This window comes from Zingiber officinale, chromosome 5A (assembly GCF_018446385.1).
Source record: "Zingiber officinale cultivar Zhangliang chromosome 5A, Zo_v1.1, whole genome shotgun sequence".
Lineage (NCBI taxonomy): Eukaryota > Viridiplantae > Streptophyta > Magnoliopsida > Zingiberales > Zingiberaceae > Zingiber > Zingiber officinale.
The window spans coordinates 57562396-57570394 of record NC_055994.1 but is presented as its reverse complement, the minus strand read 5'-3'; the positions used below and the strand labels follow the sequence as shown (position 1 = coordinate 57570394).

The window sequence follows — 7999 nt, the reverse complement described above, 5'->3', positions numbered from 1 at the left end:
ATATCTCTAGCATTGTCACTTATATCACATAAATGTGAGTTGCATATCCCAACTCCATAAGGATGAACTTTTGGACTCATTTGATTTTGAATCATATGAACTATGTGACTATTGTCTTCAAGGCAAGATGACTAAAACTCCATTTAGTGGGCATAGTGAAAGGGCTAATAATCTATTAGGACTCATACATATTTATGTATGTAGCCCTTTTAGAATAGCAGCTACAGGAGACTAACATTACATTATTACTTTTACTGATGATCTCAGTAGGTATGACTATGTGTATTTGATGAGACACAAGTCAGAATCCTTTGAAAAAGTCAAAGAATTCAAGAATGACCATCTCGTTGAGTGTGGATCATATCTCAACTCACTCCACCTAGAATACCACAATGGAATGATGTGTTAGAAAGGAGGAATCGTACTTTATTAGATATGGTACGATCGATGATGAGTTAAATAGATCTTCCTACTTCCTTCTGGGGATATGCTGTAGAGACAACCACTTTCACACTTAGCCGCGTTCTATCTAAGGTTGTCATAAAGACACCATATACGATATGGACCGGGAAGAGTCTCATTATGTCTTTTATGAAGATTTGGGGTTGTGAAGCTTAAGTTCGACGATAAGTCTTAGATAAACTAGGACCCAAATCGGGCAAGTGCTATTTTGTAGGATATCCCAAGGAAACAAAGGGATATTACTTCTATAATCCTACAGAAGACAAAGTGTTTGTTGCCAGAAATGGTGTTTTTCTAGAAAGAAAATTTATTTATAGTAAAACTAATGCGAGTGAAGTTGATCTTGAAGAAATTCGAGATACACAAACTAGCATCGAAGCCTTGATGGAAATTGAACAGGTACCACAAGATGTTGTGAATCATGATTTTATTACACCACAAGAAATTGTGGAGCAATAACCTGTTCAAGTAGCACAAGCTCTATGCAGATCTAATAGGATTCGTCGTCAATTTGAGAGATATTCGTTTCTCTTGTATGACCATGGTGATGTAGTGCTTGTTGGTTTCGACAAGCCTACATCTTATCAGGAAGCTGTTTAGGGTCGATATTCTGAGAAATGGCTAGAGGCCATGAGATCCGAAATGGAATCCATGTACACTAACCAAGTATGAACTTTGGTTGATCCACCTGAAGGGATCAAACCCATAGGGTGTAAGTGGGTCTTTAAGGTGAAAACTGATATGGATAGTCATATGCACACCTATAAAGGTAGATTGGTAGCTAAAGGATTTAAGCAAATTCATAGTATCGACTATGATGAAACCTTTTCACTAATTACGATGCTCAAGTCTATTCGGATCATGCTTACAATTGCAACTTACTATGATTATGAGATATGGAAGATGGATGTCAAAACTGCATTTCTCAATGGAAATCTACTCAAGGATGTGTATATGACACAACCTGAGAGTTTTGTCGATCCAGAACATGCTGGAAAGGTATGTAAGTTACAACGATCCATTTATGGATTAAAAGAAGCATCTAGAAGTTGGAATTTTGATTCAATGATGCAATCAAAGGGTTTGGTTTCATCAAGAATAAAGATGAACCTTGTGTCTACAAAAGCATTAGTGCATAGTCATCTTTCTCATATTGTATGTAGATTACATACTTCTCATTGGAAATGATATCCCTACTCTTTAGTTAGTGAAGACTTTTCTTGGGAATTGTTTCTCAATGAAGGATTTAGGTGAAGCATCCTATATTTTAGGCATCAAGACCTATAGAGATAGATCCAAGAGATGGTTTGGTCTAAGCCAGAGTACATATATTGACAAGGTGCGTAAACATTTGCCAGGCAGAATTTCAAGAAGGGATTCTTGCCGATGTCACATGGTGTGAGTCTTTTAAAGACTCAATGTCCTTCTTTTAAGAAAGAAAGGGACAGCATGGGTAAGATTCCTTATGCATCTGCTATAGGGTCTATCATGTACACCATATTTTGTACTCATCTAGATGCCTTGTATGTACTGAGCATGATGAGAAAATACCAATTAGATCCAGGTGAAGGTCACTAGACAATAGTCAAGAATATTCTTAATGTTGGGTTCTTCGGGCCGCGAAAACCGCTTTTTCGTGTCGCGGAAACCCCGAGTCACCCAAAGCCATGGATCTCGTGCAAAGATTCGTAAACAAAATTTTTGAAAAACCTTTTCTTGTACGAGTTTGTAAAAACTTTAGATCTACACTAAAGTTAAGATCATTACCCTTGTAGCGAAGCCCTTCGCGTTCCCGCTTGTCCAAGATGTCGCCGGATCTCTAGTTGTCAAAGTAGACAACCTCTATATGTATCCACACGGACACAAGTAGAAGGAGATGACCAAAACACAAGGTGTGCTAGCACCAATGGAGTGTTCGGCCAAGGAATGGGAGAAGGAGAAGAGTGAGCACCCAAGGGAGAAGAAGTGTGAATGAATCAATAAGAGGAAAATCAAAAAACCCCTTAGCCATCAAGTGGCCGGCCACTCTAGGAGGTGTAAAACCCCCACATTAATTCCAATTAATATGGAGACCATTAAGAGTTGTAACCCCCATGAGGTGGCACTCTAGGATGATGTGGATCAACACTATTGGTCCACATCTTGCCACCTCACTAAATGACATGGCAACAAATGTAACCTCCTCATTTAATGTGGGCCGGCCACATTAAATGCTATGGAGGCTTGTAACCTCCATGAGGTGGCACACATTGATGATGTGGAGCAATCCTATTGGTCCACATCTTGCCAACTCACTAGTGATGTGGCAAAAAGTCAAGTTAAACATGACTTTTTCTCTTCCTCTCAAATCAAGTCAAACTTGATCAAATCTCTCTCATGGTTGATCTAATCCAACCATATGATTCAAGCCAACTTAATATAATGAATCTAATTTGTTAAATTAAGTTGATTTAATGAGTCATAATCTAAATTAGACTCATTAAATACATGAATCAACTTGAGTCCAACTCAATTAGCCCAATTTGGATTACTCTTAATCCAATATGATTCATCAAATGAATCTAATTCTCTTGGTTCATCATATGAACCAAATCTCCATCTAATTGTCCTTAGTGTGTGACCCTATAGGTTCTTGTAACGTTGGTAATGCCCTAAACCCATTTAGGAGCATAAGTAATGAGCGGTATCTAGCAACACATCATTACTACCCAAGTTACAAGAATGTCGAGATCCGACATCACCTTGTGACTACCAATTGTGACTCCTCACAAAATATGTGACAAATGTCCTTCTATCCTTGACATCTAGATTGATCAATGTGAGGCATAGACCGTGTCATCCTCTAATCAATCTAAATCTTGAACTCCAAGTAGACTCACTCGATCAAATGAGCTCAACATCTCATGTTGACTCATTTGGGCATGGCCATGCACTTCGTGGTCTAACTCTATCAAGAATATTGATGTCGCTCCCGTCATATGGGAGGGATAGATCCCATCTACATCACTCACATCTCTCTGCATAATTTATTACATACCCAGTAATCGCCTTTATAGTCCACCCTGTTACGGGTGACGTTTGACGAAACCAAAGTACATAACTCCTTATGTAGGGATCCATGGTGACTTCAGGTCAAAGGACTAATAGTCATACTAATAGCCACATGAGAAAGTATATGACACTCATATAACGATCCATGATACTTTCTCATGGCGGGTCATTCAGTATACATTCTCTAATGCATACCCATGCGTCAGCTTGATATCTCTATATCCATGACTTGTGTGATCAAGTCATCGAGCTGACCTACATGCTAGTCTTATTGCATTAACATTATCCCTGAATGTTAATACTCGACTAGAAATGATTTAGAGTAGTGTTCCCTATATCATCTCACTATCGATTCAACTAATCGATTGATATAGGTATGAACCTTCTACTCAAGGACGCTATTATACTTAGTCTATTTGACACTAATACAATTAATTATAATAACCAAACAAATGCCTTTATTAATATACAAGAATATGATATACATGAGTCCATACAATCATCAAATGATTGGCTCTAGGGCTCTAACTAACACTTAAGTACTTGAGAAGAACTCAAGATTATTTCTTAATCTTTGGAGACGATGAAGAGCTTGTTGTAAAGGGTTACAACAGTTGTTGTAAAGGGTTACAATAGTTGCAAGCTTCCAAATGGACAAGGACAATTCTGGATCGCAGTCAGGGCATGTATTTTACTTAAATGGTGGTCCTAGGTATTGGATATTACAACGACTCCATCTCATTCGAGGGATCATCGATATTTGAGATGTGAGAATATGTAGAAAATCGAACAATGCTAACATTATAGATCCTTTGACATAGGCTTTGGCGGCGAGGAAGCATGATGGTCATACTAGGTCAATGGATATTAGATATTTCAGTGATTGACACTAGTGACATAGGGAAATTGTTAGTGTAAGCCCAAAGAGGCAATCAAGAGTTGATTGACTTAGGACATATTGTATCATTTCATTATAAGGCAAAGGTTATGGTTATTATATTACTTCAATTCAATGCCGAATAAATAAGTATAATAATATCCTAGAGTAGAAGGTTCTAATCTACAATATATCAATTGGATGAATTGATAGTGAGATATTGTAGAGAACGCTACTCTAAACTATTCCTAGTCAAACATTAATATACAAGGACAATATTAATATGCTGAGACTAGCATGTAGATCAACGGATGACTTAATCTTGCAAGTCATGGATATGAGATATCAGGTATCACTTGGATGAATTGATAGTGAGATATTATAGAGAACGCTACTCTAAACTATTCCTAGTCAAGCATTAATATATAAGGACAATATTAATACGCTGAGACTAGCATGTAGGTCAATGGATGACTTAATCATTCAAGTTATGGATATGAGATATCAGGTTGACACATGGATATATATTAGAGAATATGTACTTAATTGACTAACCATGAGATGTTTCATGGATCGTTATATGAGTGTCATAAACATTCTCATATGACTATTGGTATGAATAGTCTTTAGACCTAAAGTCACTACAGTTTTCTACATAAGGAGTTGTGTACTTTGGTATCGACAAACGTCACCTGTAACAAGGTGGACTATAAAGTCGATCACTGGGTATGCAATAAATTATGCGGAGGGATGTGAGTAATGTAGATGAGATTTATCCCTTCCATATTACGGAAGCGATATCTGTGGGCCCTTTGATTAGTAGGACACAAGAATGTATGACCATACTAAAATGAGTCAATATGAGATATTGAGCTCATTTGTTTAAGTGAGTCTATTAAGAGATCGAGAAACACAAAGATTGATAAGAGAATGACATGGTCTATGCCTCGTTGATCAATCTAGATATCAAAGATAGAATGATTGAGTCATACAAGATAATATCCACGGACAGGTTAGGTTGGATCTCGACTTTCTCTTCACTTGGGGTAGCAATGATACATTGCTAGATGTCACTCAATGCTTATGTATCTAAAATGTTGATTTAGATACATTGCCAACGTTACGAAAGTCTATTGGGTCACACACAAAGAACATGTTACTTTGGAGATAGGTATTTTAGTTTGACTAAAATAATGAGAATCTTAAGTAATGGGTTAATCAAAAGTGTTGGTGTCATGTTTGTAATGATTGACACTTAGTGCTAGTGGAATATTGTTAGTATTAGTCCTAAGAGCTAATTATGAGATGATTAGGATTATTGGGTTATTGAATTAATGGTTAATCTAATATAATAATCCAACTCATTAAGAGGAAAACAAAGAGATGTTTAATCTGAATTAGACTCAATTAGATTTAATTATTGGATTGAATCTAATTCAAATAAGATTCATGGAGTCAATTGAGATTGATAAGTTTCAATGAGTGAGACTCATTGGGTGACCTTGAATTCACCGAGGAAGTGGAAAAGTCTTTTTTAGATGATTTGATCATATAGAATATGAAAAAGTCTCTTCATGAAAGATGATTAAGATCAATTCATGAAAGAAGATAAAAAGACACAAGAGGGTTAATGTCCATTAATAAAGTTTAATGGATCATTAATCAAAGGAAGACAAAAAGCCAAATGACCTTTGGTATTCCTTGGATGAGTACAATGTTGGTTCTTCTCTTGATCGAGAGTTCGTGAGACGAACGGAATATGTTCATGCGGATACTGTAGAGGCACGGACACTTGATCGCGTTGAGATCTATATCTAAAGAAAAGTTGTTGTCGAGATTGCTAAGGGCATGCAACAAAGGTATATTTTACATGTAAACTTAGTATATGTAGTTTTATCCTTCGCATGGATCTTCTGAGAGAGGATCTAGTTAATTTTTCCGCTGAGCTTCTTGCGTATTTAGCGCGCTAGATCCCTATAGCTGATCCCCGCGATAGAAACACAATTGACACAACTGAAGAGGATTATTTTAATTCTTGGCCTGCTACTTTTATTTTTCTTCAATTTCATGAAACCTAAATGAAAAAAAATATACACGGATCATACGGAAGTCGCATAAAACCTCAGCTAATATATCTACGTTGTCCATATAGCTTCACGTTTCATCATAGCACAGACATAATAATATCCAATGAGAGGAGGGAAAATGTCGATAGAGTGTTGCACCAACAGAGAGAGAGAGGATGGCCTTTTCTGTGTGTGAGTTTCCAAGACACTGATATCGAAATTCTTCAGAATTCAAATAAAGTTGGCTATAACGTTGCTTCCCAAATCCAAATTTTAGTAGATTGACTGAAACCCACTACTAGCTATAGTTCGTGCTAATTGTAAGAATTCATACGACAATATAGTTTAAAAATCACTTAACATCTACATCTTTTGCATTTTCATTTTCCAAATCCTTATTCCTTAAAGAATTTTCTCTTGTCCTCGTTTGACTCTTTCTCGGTGCCCATCTCTTTACTCATTTTCTTTTTCCCAAAGTTCAGCTTCTTGACTTCTTTGCTGTGTTCCTTGATGCATTAAAAAGTCAATGATGGAATGGGAGACAGTAAATAATGAAAGTACAACAAAAGATTGGAAAGAAGTTAAGTCTTTTCCCTATACTGATAGTCAGATATTATCAATAAGTAATAACATAACAAAATCAATGGGCTACTAAAAAAACTCAGTGGCTTTGCCATCGTGTAGGTGGAAAAGATGATGCGTAATATTCCCACTTTTCCTACAAAAAGATGCAAGCGATGGAACACGGGGAGAAAAAACATGAGGGTTAATATGGCATGTATGCGAGCATTCATTGCGTTATTGCACGAATTACTATACCTTCTTGTTCCTTTCCTGAGTTACTACTGAAGAAGAGGCCGTGCTGGTACAATTTTTTTCATTGATGCCTTTCTCTGCCATCACACAAGCTTCAAACTTATCCCTCTCCATCTTTTCCATGCACTGCTTTCTCAGCTGATGCAGGTATGCATAGCTTACTCCAAGAGAAGACATAAGTGTGTATGTGCAATTGGTTAACCACTGAACCCATAACTGAGAGTGAATTTATACGATTGAATGAAGGCAAATATCAATATAATATTGTACAGCTTACTATTGGGAAGCACAACATGCCTGCATGAAGAATAAAATATGCAAATTCCTTTAAGTTGTAGATACCATGCTGTCTTTCACTTACTACTTAATGGCTGACTATAATTTCATAGTTTATCAATGCTCCAGTATCTTTCTCACCAATGAGAACATATAATTAGTATCAATTTGAGTGCATCCATAGTAAGCACGCATATGGGCACATGAAGCAACCATCAAATTAAATTAAATTATTTGTGCATTTATTTGCCATACAACAATCTAACAAATAAGGAATATTCTCGTATTTAATATGTACGAAAATATCCAAATCTAATATGACATAAATATATTACATATCTAATATGACATTAAAATATCATGGTAAGACTAAAAAAAGACTATATTATTATTCAATGAGATCACCATCTTTGTGTTATACCTATTACATCCAATAACAAACACTATATGA

The 7999-nt window shown here is 36.3% G+C and overlaps 1 long non-coding RNA gene across 1 annotated transcript; it reads right to left on the bottom strand.

Moving 5' to 3' along the window:
* Positions 1–6697: 6697 nt before the first annotated feature.
* Positions 6698–7474, bottom strand: LOC121982840. Its single transcript, XR_006112287.1, has 2 exons — positions 7276–7474; positions 6698–6962 (listed from the first exon to the last, which is right to left on the bottom strand). It is a non-coding gene; the product is annotated as an uncharacterized LOC121982840 (long non-coding RNA).
* Positions 7475–7999: the final 525 nt, after the last annotated feature.